This window comes from Dendrobates tinctorius, unplaced genomic scaffold (assembly GCF_039654945.1).
Source record: "Dendrobates tinctorius isolate UK_male_01 unplaced genomic scaffold, ASM3965494v1 ptg000011l, whole genome shotgun sequence".
Lineage (NCBI taxonomy): Eukaryota > Metazoa > Chordata > Amphibia > Anura > Dendrobatidae > Dendrobates > Dendrobates tinctorius.
In genome coordinates this window covers 71,468,707-71,491,783 of record NW_027361679.1, presented here as the reverse complement: position 1 = coordinate 71,491,783, position 23,077 = coordinate 71,468,707, and the positions used below count along the sequence as shown (strand labels likewise).

Genomic DNA, 23,077 nt, shown 5'->3' with positions numbered 1-23,077 from the left:
ACCTCTAAACCTACAGAAATTGATCAAGAGCTGCAGGCAACTTGATGTCAGAAACCACAAGACATTTTCATAGATGTTGTGGCCTCCATGTCTTGATGGGTCAGAGCTGTTTTAATGGTTTGAGAGAGAAATACACAATATTGGGCACATTGATTTATCCTACTATCATACAAGTAAATCAATGCAGATACACTGTATCACAGGTATTCCGCAGAGAAATTGGGAACATTGCAAATTATGTGGGTCAGTTGTATGCCAAAAAAAGTTTGTCACAAGTTTTACTACCGTATTTTATATAATTAATAAGCAGTGCGTAGTGTTGAGCGATTATACTTCGTTGCTCGGGTTTTCTCGAGCATGCTTGGGTGTCCTCCTAGTATTTTGGCGTGCTCTGAGATCTAGTTTTCGTCGTCTCAACTGCATGATTTGCAACTGCTGGACAGCTTGAATACATGTGTGAAATGCCTGTTTGTTAGGGAATTCCCACATGTATTCAGCCTGTCAACAAGAAGGCCACCCAAGCAACAAGTATACTGGCTCATAGTGTGTTATTTCTTAAACTAATACACAATGTAGTTGGTGAAAGTAGTGGTTTAGGGCATAAAAGACTGCATTACATGGCAATGATTAAAGGCATTAAACTCTGAATGCTAAAGTTAATTCTGCATAACTTCTATGAGAATTCTGTTTGATTGCTGATATTCTAAGAACTGTATACAGACCAGGCCATTAGCTTTAGTTAATAGTGCAGTGATCTCCAACCTCCATGTTACCTAAACAAACATATCCTTGTGCCCCAATTCATCATTGCTTTTTCTCCAGTTTTTCTGGAGTAATTCACTCTTTTATTGGCTTTATTAACTGCACCTTATTCTTTATGTTGCACCACTTTTTAAGTCTTATTTTATTATTATTTTTCCTCAACAATTTTATGATCTAGAGGTTTTAGATGGATTCATGAAATGTTAGTTAAACCAAATGGCACATCTCCCCTAGAGTAAAGGTTTATGGAGTCTTCAATTTACTGCATTTTTGCACCTTTTTAACTGAACTATTTGTGATTCTGATACTAAAAAGCCATAAAACCAACAAAAATAACCCTTTATTTTGCTTCGAATTCATGAACTGCATGCATGATTTTGAAGAATTTGGTACCAAAAATGTCAGTGAATACTACAGGGCAAAAAAAGAAAAAGAAAAGTAACTTCAATAAATCGCAATTAGTGTTAGGATTATTTATGAGGTCAGAATTTAACGCAATTCGCTTACAACATATTTGCATAAAACTCTTTCACTTGATATGAGGGAGATACAAGCTTGTCAAATCGCGGTGGAAATAAAACATTCATTACTAGGACATTTTAAAAATGTATATGCAAACTGCTGCTGTGTGACTTCGAAGCCTCTGCCATAAGGACATGTCGTCTGTGCAACCCCATAGGTTCCACAAGGTCTCTAGTGGGAAATGAACAGCTTGTAGGAACCACAGACATTACTGACAACAGGGCAAGTTCAAAAAAGTCATAGAAAAAGTCTGAGCCAGCTCTATTGGCATCACAGTATTGTCAAGAATGATCCACACCACAGATTATAGAAGAAAAGCTGACCAAATCTAATGTAAAAATTGTCCTATTCTAAGGTGCAACCATACTTATATTATGGGAACCTCTTGCTTGTAAAGAGTGTTTCTAAGAATATAACTATGGTATACAAGGACAAATATTAGATAATTTATAGCTTGCTTATTTTAATGTGCATGAACATATCTATGTTTTTAAAGGAATTAAAAAAAAGTGGAGTGAAAGGAGCAAAAGGGGATCTGGAGAAAGGAACAGTGTCTGATATTACTTCTGTATCAGCAACAGCTCAAAAGTTGTTCTGTTCTTATTCTACCAGGGGAGACTAATGCATTGGGTAGAAGTCATTCTACAGATCAGCACTTATCTTCTGACAGAGGGGGCGCTGTTAGTACGTTATTCATTCACTCATGGCAGGAAAGCTTTTGTAAATAGGTAGCAAAGTACATATGCTGTAACTACATCACGAGGAACCTGAAATTATGAGATCCAAGGGGGTCTATATAGCTGTCTGCTAGGGAAATACAGTAGTTTTGCCTCCAGCACCAATTACAAATTAGTGTTTATTCAGTACATCTATTTATCTATTCTAAATTCTTGCTTAAAAAATAGATAAAATTTAGTATGTGTTTTAGACACAACAGTTTTGAAAAATGTCTAGAAAAGGGGCAGGCTAAGTGCATCAATTTTGCTGGAACCAGTTGACCATTCAATGTATATGGTGGCCTTCTGAATTCTTTCCCAACAACACCTTTCAGGGGAGAATTAGAAAGACCCCCAAACACGGATGGTCGGATTTTGCACAGAAATGGGTAGGCAATTTGAGTTAAAATGCTCAACCCAAGCAGATGAGTCTGGCAGCCGCTTTCTCCATTAAACATACATGATAGTCGTTGGCCAAATGAGCAGACATCAAGCTGAGGTGTATTTCAACTTTAAGAGGAGTAAATGAATGTATATGTCCTACTTTTATTAATTCTGGGTACCATCCATTTCTGGATCCATATTATGTGATAAAAAAGGGGACGAAAATAAGACAAATGTGGCAAAATAAGACAAATTTACCAAGCACCTCTGTCAGCCTGCTCTTGTTTTTATCTAACTTTTGCAAAATATAAATATATCTTCCGTATTTTATAATATTAAGTAAAAAAGAGCAATTTACAAAAATATTACATTTATACAATGAATTTTTTTCTCACCCCGATTACTCAAAAAAAAAATAAATTAGGAAATTTATCTACCTAAAAAAAACACACAAAATGTAACCCAGCACCTTCTTTCTTAACATCACAGGCAGCGTGAATAATTTTCTTGAAGTTTGCATTGACACAGGCATTGATATAAATCAGGAGAATACTTATAACCTTGAGATTTACTGTCCCATGCATAATACACAAAAAAAATAAAAATAAATAAACGCTAATAAATAAAATGCCATGTCTTACCTTATACTTCAGATTTCAGCATGGAAATGTATCCAAACCCAGGTAACAGAGCACAAAATAAAATCTAAAGAAAAAAAAAATTAGGAGAATGCTTGTCAATTCACTCAAAATTTAATTTTACACTGTGACTTTTCCAAAGGAAAAAATGGGGAAAACTGTGAACATTATAATTAATAAATTTATAAAAAGAAAAAAAAACAGCTAAAATACACGTTCACAATATGGACAAGCCAAGTAGCTTTGGAAGTACTTTCTAAAGTTATCATGTTCATGCTTTGGGTTAACAGGGCACAGTACAACCCTTCCATTCATCCAAATAGCATCCTGGTGACAAGTAAACATATGCGGGGGCCGATCCATAGACCCAGAGTTTAATTTAAGAAAAGCATAATCTTTTCTGCATTCTTTATTCCCAGAGGTTATGAAATCCACAAATACACGGAGGAGTAAAAAAACTGTTTTCTGCTGTGTAAAGAACTCCACTGTGAACTAGAAACACTGAACAACGAGATATTAAACAGGCTGAAGACAGTTTCTCAATGTCCTCTATGCCGCCGTAATGGCATCTTCTCTCTGGACTAGCTAGAGTCTGGCCTGCATCTCTTACAGTGCAGCTGTGCTCTACTGCTCCAGGGGTAAGCTTTCCTGGTCTATACTGATGCTATTCACTAGGAGCAAGCACAGAAAAGTGCATTCATGTACAGGAATTACTTTGGGGGGAAAGAAATTCAGACCAACCCTCTTCTGCCGAGACAGATGAGCAGAAAGGCTCAATGATTGTTTTTACCCTGGTGGTTCCATTTCACACAGTATCTGCCTTTGTATGACTATTTAAAGTACCATTCGAAAATAAACTTTTCATACCATATTGACTTCTGTACACAACATAACTCCATGGTTGCTTACGCTTTGAAATCTCTAGCCTCAGAACACATTTCTTAAGGCCCCATCACACATAGCGATCTCGCTAGCGAGATCACTGCTGAGTCACAAGTTTTGTGACACAACAGCGATCTCACCAGCGAGATCGCTATGTGTGACAGCGATCAGCGACCGACCCCCCTGCCGGTATCGCTGATCGCTCTTGGAAATCTCTGGACATTTCTTTCGTCGCTGATCTCCCGCTGGCCAGCACGCATCGCTGTGTGTGACAGGCGGGAGACCAGCGATCAGCGATAAAATAATAATAATAAAAAAAAAAAATTACTACTATTCTCACCTTCCGATGTCCCACGCAGCATTCCCGCCTCTCTCCACGCTCCGGTCCCAGTAATCCTTTGCAAGAATGACCGCGAGACTTCACGATCCAGCGAGAACAGACGTCATAGCGGTAATTCTCGCAAAGGATTACTGGGACCAGAGCATGGAGAGAGGCGGGAATGCTGTGCGGGACGTCGGAAGGTGAGAATAACAATATTTTTTATTTTAATTCTATTTTTGACATGAATCAGCGCTGAACACAGCGATGCCGCACACGCGGCGTCGCTGTGCTAATCGCTGGTGAAGCTGTCTGTTTGACAGCTCACCAGCGATCACATAGCGATTCACCAGCGATCCTGACATGTTGATATTGTCGTCTGGATCGCTGGTAAGTCGCTTAGTGTGACGGGGCCTTTAAACTCCTTTCCTATGCTACTTGTCAGACCATTGCTTTAACACATGCATCACAGCATGAGGGGGCTAAGGTATTCTGCAGGGAAAAGAACAATGGCCTATGTCTGGACAATCACACCACTCATATTGTCTGACTCCTGTCATGATTCAGTGGTAAAAAAAGCTGATAAATACTCTATTTTAAAATTTCTCCAACCCCTTAAAGGGAACCTGTCAGCAGGACTGTGCACAGCAACCTACAGACAGTGTCAGGTCGGCGCCATTATACTGATTACAATGATACCTTGGTTGATGAAATCCATCTTGTGGTTGTTGTGTAATCTTTATTTTCAGTTTTGAGTTAATGAGATTCTCATGCTTCAGGGCGGCCTGTGTGTGTGTGTCGCGTCCATCTGCGGTCTGGGCTGCAGACAGACAGCGCCCCGAGTAGCACCGACACCCTTTACCCCTATACAGGGATCTGGATTTACTGCAGAGCCCAGGAAGCGCTGTCTGAACAGGAGCAGAGTGCCAGAGCAGAACGGTCGCAATAGAACAGCAGGAAGGGAGCCAAAAATGGAGACGGAAACCAGGCGAGCAGCGGAGGTACAGAAACGGCAGGCAGAGGCAGAGTCGAGAGTCCAGGCAGAGGTCAAAAACCGGGAGAGTAGCGGAGGTACAAAATCGTCAGTTAGTAGAGGGGTCAGGAATCCAGGCCAAGGTCAGCGTCAGTAATCAGGAGAAATGCAAGGTACAAAAACGGCAGGCAACAGAGTAGTCAGAAGTTCAGGCTGAGGTCGGAGTTAACGATAGGCAATCACAAGTAACACGTAGGGGAACCAAGAATATATCCGGCGGCTTGCAAGCCCAGTCCCAAGGTATTTGAGGGATCAGGTCGTCCCTCACAGGCTCCCGGGCTGGTGATGTCATCAGGACCGCCCCCAGGACCAGACCTGATGATGATGCACCAGCCCCTTCATGACTGACAGAGGAGCGGAGTCTGCGTCCAGTAGACGCCTGCGCAGAAGCCCTTTCATTGTTGCCGCCCTCACTCGGGCGCGAGCCACGGCGCCTCCTAGTGGTTGAGGGCGGAACAGCAGGCCCCGAGATCGACGACGACATGTCAGTCCGGCGTCTCCTGGTGGCCGAGGCCTGGACAGCAGGCCCCGAGCCCGAGGGCGGCGTGACAGTCCGTCGCCTCCTAGTGGCTGAGGGCGGAACAGCGGGCCCCGAGTCTGACGGCGACGTGACAGTGTGGGGTGTCTTTTATGTGGTGCAGTCAGTGCCTGCACTGTAGCATGATTCTATCTATAACTAGTATCATGTAATAAAAGACGGCGCTGTGAATAACAAAATTAACAAGAATACACTATGTAAGAGACAGCACTATATATAACAGCAGAGGAAGCTATATAATAAGTGACGGCACCATATATAACTAGAGAGGATGGTACGTAATAAGGGACGGTGTTATACATAATAAAAGAGGATGTAACTAAAGATGGTGTTATACAGAATTAGTGAGTACACTATATACTAAGGGACTTTGTTATACATAATAAGTACGTACACTATATACTAAGGGACTGTGTTAGACATAATAGTCTTCCTCCACCTCCCCCTGTTCCTAAGTCCATTATAAGTCCCCCTTCCTCCCATCCCAATCCCCAACACTCCTCATTGCCCTCCTCCCTTCGCATCCCATTATTGTCCTCTCTCCCACCCCATCATTGCCCTCTTCACCACCTCCATCATTTTCTTCTCCCCACCACTATCTTTGCTTTCTCCCCAACCACGCCATCATTGCCCATTCCACCACCTCCATCATTTCATTCTCCTCCACCACCCCCATTATTGCCCTTTCCACCACCACCATTATTGCATTCTCCACCACCCCATCATCACTTTTTCCCCCCACCACCCCATTATTGCCTTCTCCATCACCCCATCATTGCCTTCTCCCCATCATGGCCTTCTCCCATCACCCCAACATGGCCTTCTCCCCATTACCCCATCATGGCCTTCTCCCCATCATGGCCTTCTCCCCATCACCCCATCATGGCCTCCTCCCCATCACCCCATCATGGCCTCCTCCCCATCACCCCATTATGGCCTTCTCCCCATCACCCCATCATGACCTTCTCCCCATCACCCCATCATGACCTCCTCCTCATCACCCCATCATGGCCTTCTCCCATAACCCCATCATGGCCTTCTCCCCATCACTCCCATCATGGCTTTCTCCCCATCACCCGATCATGGCCTTCTCCCATAACCCCATCATGGCCTTCTCCCCATCACTCCCATCATGGCTTTCTCCCCATCACCCGATCATGGCCTTCTCCCATAACCCCATCATTGCCTTCTCCCCATCACTCCCATCATTACATTCTCCAAATCACTCCCATCATTGCCTTCTCCATCACCCCATCATTAGCCCTCTCCCCATCACCCCATCATGGCCTTCTCCATCACTCCCATCATTGCCTTCTCACCATCACTCCCATGATCCCATTAATGTCTACTCTCCATCACCCCCATAATGGCCTTCTCCCATCACCCCAGGGCCCAGGCATCATGGCCTTCTCTCCCCCATCACTGCCATCTCCTCATGCCCCCATCATTGATGGTTGACATTCTCCTCTAGTGACAGGCAGCTCCACCTAGACACACACACACACACTGACACACACACACACACTGACTGAAACACACACACATACACACTGACTGACACACACTAACACACACACACATACTGACTGACACATACACACACTCACACAGACACCACGCCACCTCTCTCTGCTCTCACCTGTCTGCAGCATCGCCCACGCTTCCTCGCTCTGCTACAGCAGCGGCTGCTGAATGATGACGTCTTTCAGTGGCACGCTCCTCTGTGTCAGAGACGGAGGGCAGGAAGCAGGATGGATGGATACTTGCAGCTCTGCTCCTGCAATTTTCTCTTGCAGGCAGCGGAGCTGCTTGGATCGCTCCCTGCCCCTCGCTGCAAGACTGCTGCACATGAGGGCAATCTGGCAAGGGGCCCCCGGAGCCTCAGGCCCAGAGAAAAAGGCCAGATTGCCCTCCTCATTAGCCACCATGAAGGGCCCCCTGGAGGCTCTGGGCCCCTGTGCAGTCGCACAGGTTGAACCGGCAGTATGTCCACCCATGAGCCATACAGATGCATATGTAAGCAGAGTACCACATGAAGACCCCACCATAGACAGACCCGAAGCATGAGAATCTCATTAATCTTTATTTTCAGTTCAGTTAAACAACAACCATAAGACTGATTTCATCAACCTAGGTATCCTTTTTACCCCTTCACCACCCTGGGTTTTTCCATTTTTGAGTTTCCGTTTTTTGCTCACCTTCTTCCCAGAGCTATAACTTTTTTATTTTTTAGTCAATAGGGCTATGTGAGGGTTTGTTTTATGCAGGACAAGTTCTACGTTTGAACGACACCATTGGTTTTGCCGTATAACGTAATGAAAAATGGGGAAAAAATTCAGTGATATGAAATTAGAAAAAAAGTGAAATTCCACAATTGTTTTTTGTTTGCCATTTTACCATGTTCACTAAATGCTAAAACTGGCCTTCCATTATGATTCCAGGTCATTACAAGTTTGTAGATACCAAATATGTCTAAGTTCTTTTTTATTTAAGTAGTGGAAAAAAAATCCAAAGTTTCTTAAAACAAAAAAAAGTCAACATTTTCTCAAACCCGTATTGTCTCCTTTTTTTCGTGATCTGCGGCTTGGTATGGGCTCATTTCTTGTGCGCCAAACTGACATTTTTATTGATACCAGTTCGGTGTAGATCTTTTGATCGCCCGATACTGCATTTTAATGCAATGTTGCGGTGACCAAAACAAACGTAATTCTGGCATTTTGACTTTTTTTCTTATTACGCCATTTACTGATGGGATTAATTTTTTTTTATATATATTGATAGATCGGGTGATTCTGAACACAGCGATACCAAATATGTGTTTTGTTTTTTTCTTTGTTTTATTTTGAATAGGGTGAATGGGGGTTGATTTGAACTTTTATTTGTTTAATATTTTTAAAACTTTTTTTTTTCTTTTTACTTGCTTCAGTAGTCTCCTTGTGAGACTAGAAGCTGTGATTATCTGATCGCTTGTGCTTTTGCTAGGTCATTTGTGTCAACTTCTGTGCATATGTTATAAGGCCAAAATCAACAGGGTATGTAAACTTTTGATCAGGGTCATTTGGATGTTTACGGTTGTCATTAGGATTCAAAAATAGAAAGCACAGTAGTTTGACAATAAATGGCTTCTCCCAGCCACTAACCATGTGTGGAGAAAAAGTTTTGGTGTTATCATTCATATTCCAGCCTCGGGCCCCTTATGACATTCCATTTGAGCATGCACTGGGTAATAACAAACAAAATGTTATCAAAACGTTAAGTAGGTTTAAAGAAAAAAAGCAATAAAGCAGTTACAGAGATTAGAGAGAGAAAAGTAGGAACTTTCTAAGAAATATAGTTTAGAAAAGAGATTAAATTATTAAAATAAATTGACATTTAATATGAAATCAGTATTAGTTTCAGACCACTTCTTTATGGCATTTTAAATAGTTATTAAGCAAAATATCAAATTATTTATGTTTAATACCAATGCTCCTGAAGTTACAAAATTCCATATACAGCATATGTATACATACACACACAAGTACAATCAGGCTCAGGTACAATCTCTGCACTTTTGATCATGCGCAGTGCACCATTAATGCTGGGAACACCAGCTTTTGTAACTCTAGTCTGGGGAAACTAACGCCTCATTGACTAGTCAAGGGCCTAATTAGTATAAGAAAAATGGAGCTTATAAATCCTTTTTTAAACATGGGATTTAAGTGGATAACATTATAAAGAGCTGGTTAGGTAGCCAATTTCATAATACATATCTGAATGCTGCTGGATTGGAGGGCAGAGGGAACCTGACAGTTTCCATTTAAGATCTTATATTATCACCAGTTGAAGCTTTGGATTGAAGACTTTAAACAAGGCGAAGGAGATTTACAAAAACCCTCTTAAACAAAAAACACAACCAAACTCAATACGCATGTGTATATGTTTGATAAAAAGATCCTTCATCAAATAGGGATGCCACAGATGAGAAGCAGACACAGACTGAACTGGGCCCCTGTACAATAATACAAGGGCCCTTTACAGTCTAATAGCTCATCACAATGCACAATTCCACCTGCTTTGGAGATGGAAGTTGTCAGGCTCAAACTGATCCATAGAGGAAGAGGTGAATCCCCCGATTGGCCTCTAAGTGCAGGAATGGGCCACATACCTTATATGGGCTGTAGGTGGCACAATACACTTGATGTACAGACAAAAATAGCATTGATTTTACAAATTACCTAATGTACTATTATATGAACAGTGGGCTCCCAGATTCCATGTTACTTTTGGGCTCTTGACCTCTAAGTGCAACACTGGAAGTGGAAACCCTTCCTTAGGCTAGTTTCACACTAGCGTTTTTGAGCGCAGCGATGGCCTGCGCACGGCCAACGCTAAGCCCCGCCCCTACCACGCCTCCGCTGGTAGCTCCGCCTACCGGCGCATGACGCTGCATGCGCCCCCTATCTTTATCACTGGGGGCGCAGGCCGTGCGCAGTATGCATTTGGCGGCGCATGCGCCTTTTTGACGGTGCGCAGGCGCAACCAAACTGCAGCAGGTTGCGTTTGGCGCAGGTCGGCGCACCGTCAAAAGGACGCATGCGCCGCCAAACGCATACTGCGCACGGCCTGCGCCCCCAGTGATAAAGATAGAGGACGCAGGGAGCATGCAGCATCATGCGCCGGTAGGCGGAGCTACCAGCAGAGGCGCGGCAGGGGGCGGGGCTTAGCGGCGGCCGTGCGCAGGCCGTCGCTGCGCTCAAAAACGCTAGTGTGAAACTAGCCTTAGACATGTGGCAGACCATATCAAATTGCACTTATAATATTGGCTCAACATAGTTGGTATCAGCCTTGGAAATGTAGGGCACATTTTGAATAGTTCGAATTATGATCCAAAATCTCCAGAGATAACTGGTATCTACATTATGTAGTTCCATTTCTGACCCACATTTAGCCTGTTCACTTTGCCATTTCTTCCCAGCAAGAATGGATAGATCTCTAGCAATTTACTAGACAGGCATGACCCAAATAGCTTTTCACCCACATTGTCCAAGTATATGATAGCTATGCTTGTGTTGACCATATATCTCACCAGAGGTTCTCTGTTTGGATTTCACTTACGGTGGCATTTGTGGTGCACTCTGTTGTGCCTTTTTGCACCTTAATATTTTTGATGCAGATTTACATTTTCTAAATCATTCTGTATTAGACAATTTCCATTGCCTATTCTTTTTAACCTTTTAAAAGCCAAAGGGAAGCCATGTTGCAAGATTCAAGCAAATTGAACTCCAAATTTTTTTGATTCAGCAAAATGTGAATTTTTGGGAAGATCCATAGAAAAGTCAATCAGTTTCCAATTGATTTGCTTCTTTCTAAAAGCAGGTGAAGAAAAGTAAAGTACCGTATTTTTCAGATTATAAGACGCACTTTTTTCCCAAAAAATTTTTGGGGAAAAAGGGGTGCATCTTATAGTACGGATGTAGCTTACCGGGGCGTTGCTCTCCTGAGATCTCATCTCCAGAGATTTCAGTCTGTGCATGCACCGCCTCTGGCAACTATTTTCCCAAAGTCCAAAGCAGTGAAAGGAAGGGGAGATTTTCTGAAAACCCGGAGCCTGCCGCAGTCTCGCACCGCCAAACACTCCCTCCTTCCAGCCTGGGGTCCACAGCATCACCCTACTCATGCCGCTGCCACCAGCTTCCTGCAGTAGTGACCCTGCTTCCTGGGACCTCACTCCACCACAGTCCCCCACCCCTCTGGTAAAATACCATAAAAACAGACTATAAGATGCACCACCATTTTATTAAAAAAAAACCCCTATTTTCATCCCCAAAATTTAGGGTGCATTTTATTTTCCGGTGCGTCTTATAATCCACAAAATACAGATATTCTTCATCATTGGAACATAGGTATTGGACTTCCAATTTCGGTGAATGTCTGCTGCTACTCAAAACTTCAAATGATGGTAGTAAATCTAATCACCAGTAGCCTTCAGGTAACATTAATAATAATAATAATCTTTATTTATATAGCGCCAACATATTCCGCAGCGCTTTACAGTTTAACAGTTTCAAAACACAAGTCATAAGTAGCAACGTTAACAATACAATAATTAAAGCAAAATAAGATGAAATAAGACGACCCTGCTCGTGAGAGCTTACAATCTACAATGAGGTGAGGGAGATACAAAGTACAGGTGTGTATTTACAATGGTGTATTTACAATGAAGGTCCAGCCATCTTGCGGGAGTGAAGGATGGATGGAGATAGTGAATGGGCTACACACGCACACTTACACAGAGACTGACTTTGATTAGTGAATGTGATAGGCCGCTCTGAACAGGTGTGTTTTGAGGGAGCGCCTAAAACTATGCAAATTGTGGATAGTCCTGATGTCTTGGGGTAGAGCATTCCAGAGGATAGGAGCAGCACGGGAGAAGTCTTGGAGTCGGGAGTGGGAGGTACGGATTAGTGCAGAGGTTAGTCGAAAGTCGTTTGCAGAGCGCAGCGATCGGCTAGGCCGACAGACAGAAATGAGAGAAGAGATGTAAGGGGGTGCCGCACTGTGGAGAGCTTGGTGTGTTCAGTTTTTGGGTTTTTTTATTCTGTATTTGAGACAAAAAAAATCATATTTATAATCTCCTCGCCACTCCAGCACCAACAATATCTCAGTAATGGGAAAATCTGTATATTCACCGAAAACAGATTTTACCCATGAATTGATAATTTTGGGAATGAAAGATCAATCCAGGAGGCGAAAGAAGCGGAATTCCCCAATAAGACGAGTCTCGCACGTCAATAACCGACACTGCTGCCGGCACTCGGGAGCGGAGCGTTCAGCTGCATAGAAACACATGCAGCTGAATGCTCCGATCAGAGTGCCGGGTATTGATGTGCGAGACTCGTCCGAGTTTCTCGCATGTGACTATGAGCCCTTACACGCAGTATTGATTGATGGAAAATACATTGTAAAACGGACGGTTAACCTTTATGCGCATATATAGTAGAATGATTACTACCAGCTCAATTGTCCTTTTTAATCTAAAATAGCAGAAATGAATTAGCAAGTAAAGAAGGTGATTACTTAACATTCACATGATGAAAAGTTTTGCTTCTCCCTGAATATACTACAACTAATGCATTTTGAAATAACCTTTGTTAGGTGATACTGTTCTGCATCCCCTTTTTCAATTTATTTCAATATAGCTTCTTAAAATCTTTTTTTTTTTCCCCATTAACCCTTGCTGGAACTTCAAAATCTACAACAGGAAGCAAAACTCCAAAAATGGCTCTTTAAACAGGCAGCTGCTTTGCTTGCTTGAGAGATTAACATATCAATTAGTGTTACATTCTAAGTAAATCAAATTAAACTACGCCAAGATAAAAAGAATGCAAATGTGACATTTATGCATCAGTGTTGTGTAAGCATACTGATATCCAAAGGCAAAATAATACTTTTGTTTTCCAAGAGGAAGCAATCTCTGTAAAACACATTTTATTTATTTCCCAGTAGCCTGATCCAAAAAATCAATCTCTCGAGAGAGCGGTAATTAAAAACAAATCAAGAAAGTCTCCCAACCTGCTAAAAATAATATGTAATACCAAACTTTGCTCTTGGTAATATTACTATAAATTTACAGTTTGTGTTGACATGATGGTATACAAATCAAAACTCAAGGCCCCGTCACACATGACGATTTACCAGCGATCCCGACAACGATATCAACGTGTCAGCATCGCTGGTAAGTCGCTATGTGATCAAACAGACAGCTTCACCAGCGATTAGCACAGTGTTGCTGAGCGCGCGGCATCGCTGTGTTCTGTTAGGCTGGTTTCACATTAGCGTTAAAACAACGCTGCGCACTGCGTCGGTAAGCCCCGCCCCGATCCAGCTCCCTGCCCGCCCCATCCGGGATCACCGCCTACTATCGCATTTGCACGCATGCGATCGGCGCACCCTATCTTTAACATAGGGTGCGCAGATCATGCGCTGCCAGTGTGAAAGTAGCGTGCTGCGCACTTTTGACGGTGCGCCGTGCGCGCCGAAATGCAACATGCTAATGTTTAAACCAGCCTTAGTTACCAGCGCGCTGATGCAGGCACCTGGTAACTAACGTACACATCGGGTATCCAAGGGACGTGCGCCCCTTGGATACCCGATGTGTACGTTAGTTACCAGGTACCTGCATCAGCGCGCTTGCTAACTAATGTACACATCGGGTATCCAAGGGACGCATGTCCTTTGGATACCCGATGTGTACATTAGTTACCAGCTGATCGCTGGGCTCCCGCCGGTCACACACAGCGATGCGTGCTGGCCAGCAGGAGCCCAGCGACCAAAGAAATGTCCTGGGCTTTCCTGCAGCGATCAGCGATACCGGCAGGGGGGCCAGTCGCTGATCGCTGTCACACACAGTGATCTCGCTGGTGAGATCGCTGTTGTGTCACAAAACTTGTGACTCAGCAGCGATCTCGGCGAGATCGCTATGTGTGACTGGGCCTTCACACTTTCACACAGATAAATCCAGAAGGGTAGTGGCCAAGAGTTACTGATCCTGCCAGCTGTGCCAAGTGGTATTAATTTACAATATAACAAATATTACATTTCCCGCAGTAATCTGAAATATGTTTGGTGACAAACTGAATCTGTCTTAACTAAATAACCATAACTAGCTGTCAGAAGTAGAATGATGTGCTCTCCTATGCATACACTGTTCCCACTTATTTAAAGGAAATCAATCAGTTGTATCAACTTTCAGCAGCACGGTAGCTCAGTGATCAGCACTGTTGCTTTGCACTGCTGGGATCCAGGGCTCAAATCCCACAAAGGACAACATCTACAAGGAGTTTGTATGTTTTCCTTGTATTAGGGCCCCGTCACACATAGCAACGCACCAGCGTTCCAGACAACGATATGACCTTGTCAGGATCGCTGGTGTGTCGCTACATGATCGCTGGTGAGCTGCCAAGCAGGCAGATCTCAGCAGCGATCAGGACAGCAACGACGCGAGTAACAAGCTCGCACATCGCTTAGTTACCCACTGTGTACCTTAGTTACCAGCACGCTGGTGCAGGGAGCTGGCAACCAAGGTAAGCAGTGGGTTTCTAAGTGCCGCGCCCTTAGTTACCTGTGGTTTACATTGGAAACCAGCGTCCAGCTCGTTGATCTCCTGCCTGCCACACGCAGCGATGCGTGCTGGCCAGCGGGAGACCAACAATCGAAAAAATGTCCAGGCCATTTGAGCACGATCAGCAATACCCGGCAGGGGGGCCGGTCGCTGATACCTGTCACACACAGCGATATCTCTGGTGAGATCGCTGTTGCATCACAAAACTTGTGACTCAGCAGCGATCTCGCTAGCAATCTCGCTGGGTGTGACGGGGGCTTTAACCCCTTACCTACAATTGATGTAATATTCCGTCCATGTGACCATGGACCTAATTACCATGGACGGAATATTACGTCATCGCGATCAGCGGCGCCCACGTGGTGAGCGCCGCTGATCGCGGCCGAGTGTCAGCTAATTTTCATAGCTGACACCCGGCACAATGTGTCAGGGGCGGACACGGACCGCCTCCGACACGTTAACCCCTTGCACACCGCGATCAAACACGATCGCGGTGTACCGGGGGTTAAAGGGAAGCATCAGCAGGGAGGGGGCTCCCTCCGTGCTTCCCTGAGCCCCCCACGGCAGCGCAATCTGCAGCGCTGCTGCGGGGGGCTCCTTTCCTGCAGGTCCCCGGATCCAATATGGCGACGGGGACCTCCGGGGGCCTGCAGGAAGCTGGCTTCCTCAGTGCCTGCAAAGCGCAGGCATGAGGAAGCCTGTGCAGTGCCTGTGACAGATCGCTGATCTGTCACAGTGATCTGTGATGTGACAGATCAGCGATCTGTCACAGGACAGTTATGTCCCCCCTGGGACATTGTAATAAAGTAAAAAAAAATGAAAAAAAGTGTAAAAATAATTTTAAAAAAAAATCGCTAAATAAATTAAAAAAAAAAAAAAAAAAATATTCCCCAATAAATTCATTTTTTGGAAATAAAAAAACAATAAAAGTACACATATTTGGTATCGCCGCGTCCGTAACGACCCGCCCTATAAAACTGTCCCAATAGTTAACCCCTTAAGCGAACCCCTTAAAAAATAAAAATAAAAAACTAAGCAAAAAATAATGATTTATTATCATACCGCCGAACAAAAAGTGCAATAACGCGTGATCAAAAAGACGCATATAAATATCCATGGTACCGCTGAAAATGTCATCTTGTCCCGCAAAAAACGAGCCACCATACAGCATCATCAGCGAAAAAATAAAAAAGTTATAGCTCGCAGAATAAAGCGATGCAAAAATAATTATTTTTTATATAAAAATGTTTTCATTGCATAAAAGCGCCAAAACATAAAAAAAGACCTAAATGAGGTATCGCTGTAACCGTACTGACCCGAAGAATAAAACCGCCTTATAAATTTTACCGCACCCAGAACGGCGTAAACGCACCAACCAAAAGAAATTCATGAAACGCTGGTTTTTGTAAATTCTGCGTCCCAAAAAACGAAATAAAAAGCGATCAAAAAATGTCACATGCCCGAACATGATACCAATAAAAGCGTCAACTCGTCCCGCAAAAAATAAGACCTCACATGACTCGGTGGGTCAAAATATGGAAAAATTATAGCTCTCAATATGTGGTGATGCAAAAACTATTTTTACAATAAAAAGAGTCTTTTAGTGTGCAACAGCTGCTAAATATAAAAACCACCATAAATAGTAAATCAAACCCCCGTTATCACCCCCTTAGTTAGGGAAAAATAATAAAATTTAAAAAATGTATTTATTTCCATTTTCCCATTAGGGTTAGGGCTAGGGTTAGAATTGGGGGTTTCCACTATTTGCGCACATCAGGTGCTCTCCAAACGCAACATTGGCGTCTGATCTCAATTCCAGCCAATTCTGCGTTGAAAAAGTCAAATGGTGCTCCTTCCCTTCCAAGCTCTGCCATGCACCCAAACAGTGTTTTACCCCCTCATATGGGGTATCAACCTACTCAGGACAATTTGCAAAACAACTTTTGGGGTCCTATTTCTCCTGTTGCCCTTAGGAAAATAAAAATTTTGGGGCAAAAATATCATTTTTGTGGGAGAAAAATTTTTTTTATTTTCACGCCTGGGCGTTATAAACTTCTGTGAAGCACTTGGGGGTTCAAAGTTCTCACCACACATCTAGATAAGTTCCTTGGGGGGGTCTAGTTTCCAAAATGGTGTCAATTGTGGGGGGTTTCCACTGTTTTGGTACATCAGGGGCTTTCCAAACGCGACATGGTGTCCGATCTCAATTCCAGCCAAAAGAGTCAAATGGCGCTGCTTCCCTTCCGAGCTCTGCCATGTGCCCAAATAGTCATTTACACCCACATAAGGGGTATCAGCGTACTCAGGACAAATTGCACATTAAACTTTTAGGGTCCTGTTACCCTTGGGAAAATAAAAATTGGGGGTGAAAAGATCATTTTGTGGAAAAAATATGATTTTTTAATTGTACCACTGTACATTATAAACTTCTGTGAAGCCCTTGTGGGTTCAAAGTTCTCACCACATATCTAGATAAGTTCCTTAGGAGTCTAGTTTCAAAAATGGGGTCACTTGTGGGGGGTTTCCACTGTTTAGGTACATCAGGGGCTCTCCAAACGCGACATGGCGTCCGATCTGAATTCCAGCCAATTTTGCATTGAAAAAGTCAAACGGCGCTCCTTCCTTTCTGAGCTCTGCCATGCGCCGAAACAGTGGTTCCCCCCCACATATCAGGTATCAGCGTGCTCAGGACAAATTGCACAATAATTTTTGCAGTCCAATTTCTCCTGTTACACTTGGTAAAATAAAAAAAATTGACCCTGAAGTAATTTTTTTTTGTGAAAAAAAGTTAAATGTTAATTTTTTTTTAAATATTCAAAAAATTCCTGTGACGCACCTGAAGGGTTAATAAACTCCTAGAATGCGGTTTTAAGCACCTTAAGGGTGCAGTTTTTAGAATGGTGTCACTTTTGGGTATTTTCTATCATATAGACCCCTCAAAGTGGCTTCAAATGTGATGTGGTCCGTAAAAATAAAATGGTGTTGCAAAAATGAGAGATCGCTGGTCAACTTTTAACCCTTATATCTTACTAACAAATAAAAATTTTGGTTCCAAAATTGTGCTGATGTAAAGTAAACATGTGGGAAATGTTACTTATTAACTTTTTTGTGTGCCATATCTCTGTCATTTAAGGGCATAAAAATTCGAAGTTGGAAAATTGCGGAATTTTCAAAATTTTCGCCAAATTTCCGTTTTTCTCACAAATAAACGCAAGTTATGTGAATGAAATTTTACCACTAACATGAAGTACAATATGTCACGAGAAAACAATGTCAGAATCACCGGGATCCATGGAAGCGTTCCAGAGTTATGACCTCATAAAGGGACAGTGGTAAGAACTGTAAAAATTGGCCCGGTAGTTAACGTGCAAACCACCCTTGGTGGTGAAGGGGTTAAGGTGAGTTTCTTCAGGTTTCCTCCCACACACCAAAAACAAACTGATAGGGAATTTAGATTGTGATCCCCAAAGGGGACAGCAATGATAATGTCTGTAAAGCGCTGGGGAATTAATGGCGCTATATACAGTAAGTGAGTAAAATAAATAAGCTGTCTATATGTACATGCAGGTCATATAAAGCTGAATAAAATGTTATATGTGATCTTATGTCTTATTCTAGAGAAATCCACCTTTTTCTTAATATGTAAATGAGCTGTCAAGATTTATGGGCAGGATATGGATCTCCCTAAGAATCTGCCTCCAGAGCTTATTTTAATGCTGAGGTCAGGCAGCTGTAGATTCTCTCATGCGAGAGAATTGGATTGGTTATGTGAATGACATTCTGTTTAAGCTCTGTCAGCATTTGAGCCCAGTGTCAGTTTACTGTGAGAATCAGAGAATCGCAGCACAAGTTTGGAGATGGAGAAGTTAATTTCTACATCATCTCCATTGTCTGTGTCCGCGTAAATCGGACTGCACTTGGATGACAAGCAAGTTCAGTACGATGGTTTACACGGACCCATATAGTCTGATTATCAGGTGCACTCTGAGCATGCGGTGATTTTTTTTTCTCAGATTTAAATGCTATGATGAAAAAAAAATTTCAGATCTGCACTGCCCCAGAGCAGATCAGCAATTAAAAAAGACATCAACAAACTGGAGCAAGTTCAGAAAAGAGCGAGCAGAATGGTGACCGGTCTACAAACCCTGTCTTATGAGGAAAGGTTGCAGGTTTTGGGAATGTTTAGTTTGCAAAAGAGAAGACTGAGAGGAGACTTAATAGCTGTCTACAAATATCTAAAGGGCTGTCACATTGTAGAAGGATCATCTTTATTCTCATTTGCACAAGGAAAGACTAGAAGCAATGGGATGAAACTGAATGGGAGGAGACACAGATTAGATATTAGAAAAAACTTTTTGACAGTTAGAGTGATCAATGAGTGGAACAGGCTGCCACGAGAAGTGGTGAGTTCTCCTTCAATGGAAGTCTTCAAACAGAGGCTTGACAGACATCTGACCAGGATGATTTAGCGAATCCTGCTTTGAGCAGGGGGTTGGACCAGATGGCCCAGGAGGTCCCTTCCAACTCTATGATTCTATGAAAGCACAATTGTTAACAATTCCGAAAAGAGTAGGTAGAATTTAAGGAAACCAGGATGGATGAACACAAAACTTAAGCAAATGCTAAAAAGGAAGAAAAAAAATGTTTATAAAATGGAAAGAGGGAGGCATATCTAAAGAAGAATATAATGCTGTCTGCAGAACCTGCAGGGCACAAATCAGATTATTAAAGCTGACAATGAATTGAGGCTTGCAAGAGATGTCAAAAGCAATAATAAAGGATTTTGGGGATATGTCAAAAGTAAAAGAAAAGTCAAAGATGCTATAGGATTTTTACAGGATGAAAATGATGAAATAGTAAGACAGGATGTTGAGAAGGCCGAACTTTTAAATTCCTATTTTGCATCTGTTTTCTCTCAGAAAGGAAATGTAACATCAACTGTTCTTCACTGTCCTATTAAGGGAATAGAAGAATCCAGGATATCTATAAACAGAAAGATAGTGAGGAAACACTTAGCTAACCTAAATGAATTCAAGTCTCCATGTCCAGATGAATTACACCCCAGAGTACTGAAGGAGATAGCTGAAGAAATTTTTGAACCCCTCGCCATAATCTTTGAAAATTCATGGAGAACAGGAGAAGTCCCAGAAGACTGGAGAAGAGCAAATGTTGTTCCTATCTTCAAAAAGGGGAAGGTGGACCCAGGCAACTATAGGCCGGTGAGTCTGACTTCTATACCAGGAAAGATCTTTGAACAAATTATTAAACAACATGTATGTCAGTACCTGGATAAGAATGAAGTGATTAAACAGAGTCAGCATGGGTTTGTAGCTAATAAGTCATGTCAGACTAACTTAATTTTCTTCTATGACGGAATCACTGATTGGGTGGATCAAGGAAATGCGTTAGATATAGTATATCTTGACTTCAGCAAAGCATTTGACAAAGTATCTCATACAATCCTTATTGAAAAAATAACTAAGTTTGGAATGGACAATGCAACTGTTAGGTGGATTCATAACTGGCTTGGTGATCGGACCCAAAGAGTGGTCGTAAATGGCTGCACATCCAGTTGGAAGAATGTCTCAAGTGGGGTACCACAGGGCTCTGTCCTGGGCCCTGTATTGTTCAACATCTTTATCAACGATTTAGATGAAGGAATTGAGGGTAAACTGATTAAATTTGCTGATGACACAAAGCTAGGAGGGATAGCTAATACTAGAGAAGAGAGAGAGAGGATTCAAAAAGATATAAATAAACTGGAGCAGTCGGCAGCAACTAACAGAATGGTTTTTAACAGGGAAAAATGCAAAGTACTACATCTGGGCAATAAAAATGAAAATAGCATATACAGAATGGGAGGAATAGGGCTAAGCAACAGCACATGTGAAAAAGACTTGGGTATACTAATAGATCACAGACTGAATATGAGTCAACAGTGTGATGTAGCAGCAAAAAAGGCAAATGCAATTCTAGGATGTATTAACAGAAGCATACAGTCTAGATCACGTGAAGTCATTATTTCCCTCTACTCCTCTTTGGTCAGACCTCATCTGAAATATTGTGTCCAGTTTTGGGCACCCCATTTTAAAAAAGACATCAACAAACTGGAGCAAGTTCAGAAAAGAGCGACCAGAATGGTGACCGATCTGCAAACCCTGTCTTATGAGGAAAGGTTGCAGGATTTGGGAATGTTAAGTTTGCAAAAGAGAAGACTGAGAGGAGACTTAATAGCCGTCTACAAATATCTAAAGGGCTGTCACATTGTAGAAGGATCATCTTTATTCTCATTTGCACAAGGAGAGACTAGAAGCAATGGGATGAAACTGAATGGGAGGAGACACAGATTACAGTCATGGCCAAAAGTTTTGAGAATGACACAAATATTAATTTTTACAAAGTCTACTGCTTCATATTTTCTAATGGCAATTTGCATATACTCCAGAATGTTATAAAGAGTGATCAGCTTAACAGCAATTACTTGCAAAGTCAATATTTGCCTAGAAAATTAACTTTATCCCCCAAAACACATTTCAACATCACTGCAGCCCTGCCTTAAAAGGACCAGCTAACATCGTTTCAGTGATTGCTCCATTAACACGGGTGTGGGTGTTGATGAGGACAGGGCTGGAGATCAATCTGTCATGATTAAGTAAGAATGACACCACTGGACACTTTAAAAGGAGGCTGGTGCTTGGCATCATTGTTTCTTTTCTGTTAACCATGGTTATCTCTAAAGAAACACGTGCAGTCATCATTGCACTGCACAAAAATGGCCTAAAAGGGAAGAGTATCGCAGCTAGAAAGATTGCACCTCAGTCAACAATCTATCGCATCATCAAGAACTTCAAGGAGAGAGGTTCCCTTGTTGCCAAAAAGGCTCCAGGGCGCCCAAGATAGACCAGCAAGCGCCAGGACCGTCTCTTAAAAGTGTTTCAGCTGCGGGATCGGGCTACCAGCAGTGCAGAGCTTGATCAGGAATGGCAGCAGGCAGGTGTGAGTGCATCTGCACGCACTGTGAGGCGGAGACTCTTGGAGCAAGGCCTGGTCTCAAGGAGGGCAGCAAACAAGCCACTTCTCTCCAGAAAAAACATCATGGACAGACTGATATTCTGCAAGAGGTACAGGGAGTGGACTGCTGAGGACTGGGGTAAAGTCATTTTCTCTGATGAATCCCCTTTTCGATTGTTTGGGACATCTGGAAAACGGCTTATTCGGAGAAGACCAGGTGAGCGCTACCACCAGTCTTGTCTCATGCCAACTGTCAAGCATCCTGAAACCATTCATGTGTGGGGTTGCTTCTCAGCCAAGGGAATGGGCTCTCTCTCAGTCTTGCCTAAAAACACAGCCATGAATAAAGAATGGTACCAGAATGTCCTCCAAGAGCAACTTCTCCCAACCGTCCAAGAGCAGTTTGGCGATCAACAATGCCTTTTTCAACATGATGGAGCACCTTGCCATAAAGCAAAGGTGATAACTAAATGGCTCAGGGAACAAAACATAGAGATTTTGGGACCATGGCCTGGAAACTCCCCAGATCTTAATCCCATTGAGAACTTGTGGTCAATCATCAAGAGACGGGTGGACAAACAAAAACCTTCAAATTCAGACAAAATAAAAGCATTGATTTTGCAAGAATGGACTGCTATCAGTCAGGATTTGATCCAGAAGTTGATTGAGAGCATGCCAGGGAGAATTGCTGAGGTCCTGAAGAAGAAGGGTCAACACTGCAAATATTGAATTGCTGCATTAACTCATTCTAACTGTCAATATAACCTTTTGTTACTCATAATATGATTGCAATTATATTTCTGTATGTGATAAAAACATCTGACAAACACACATAAAAACCAGAGGGCAGCAGATCATGTGAAAATATAATATTTGTGTCATTCTCAAAACTTTTGGCCATGACTGTAGATATTAGAAAAAACTTTTTGACAGTTAGAGTGATCAATGAGTGGAACAGGCTGCCACGAGAAGTGGTGAGTTCTCCTTCAATGGAAGTCTTCAAACAGAGGCTGGACAGACATCTGACTGGGATGATTTAGCGAATCCTGCTTTTTAGCAGGGGGTTGGACCAGATGGCCCAGGAGGTCCCTTCCAACTCCACAATTCTATGATAATATTGGCAGAATCGATCGGGTTATCGCAGCTAACCGGATCTCCCATGGAGACTA

The 23,077-nt window shown here is 42.6% G+C and overlaps 1 protein-coding gene across 1 annotated transcript in view; it reads right to left on the bottom strand.

Moving 5' to 3' along the window:
• CSGALNACT1 (chondroitin sulfate N-acetylgalactosaminyltransferase 1) overlaps positions 1-23,077 on the bottom strand; it is a 601,617-nt gene that overhangs the window by 257,978 nt on the left and 320,562 nt on the right. The window contains exon 5 of the mRNA XM_073543233.1: positions 3,026-3,089. The gene's annotated coding sequence lies outside the window, so the exon portion shown is untranslated. The remainder of the gene's footprint in view (positions 1-3,025; positions 3,090-23,077) is intronic.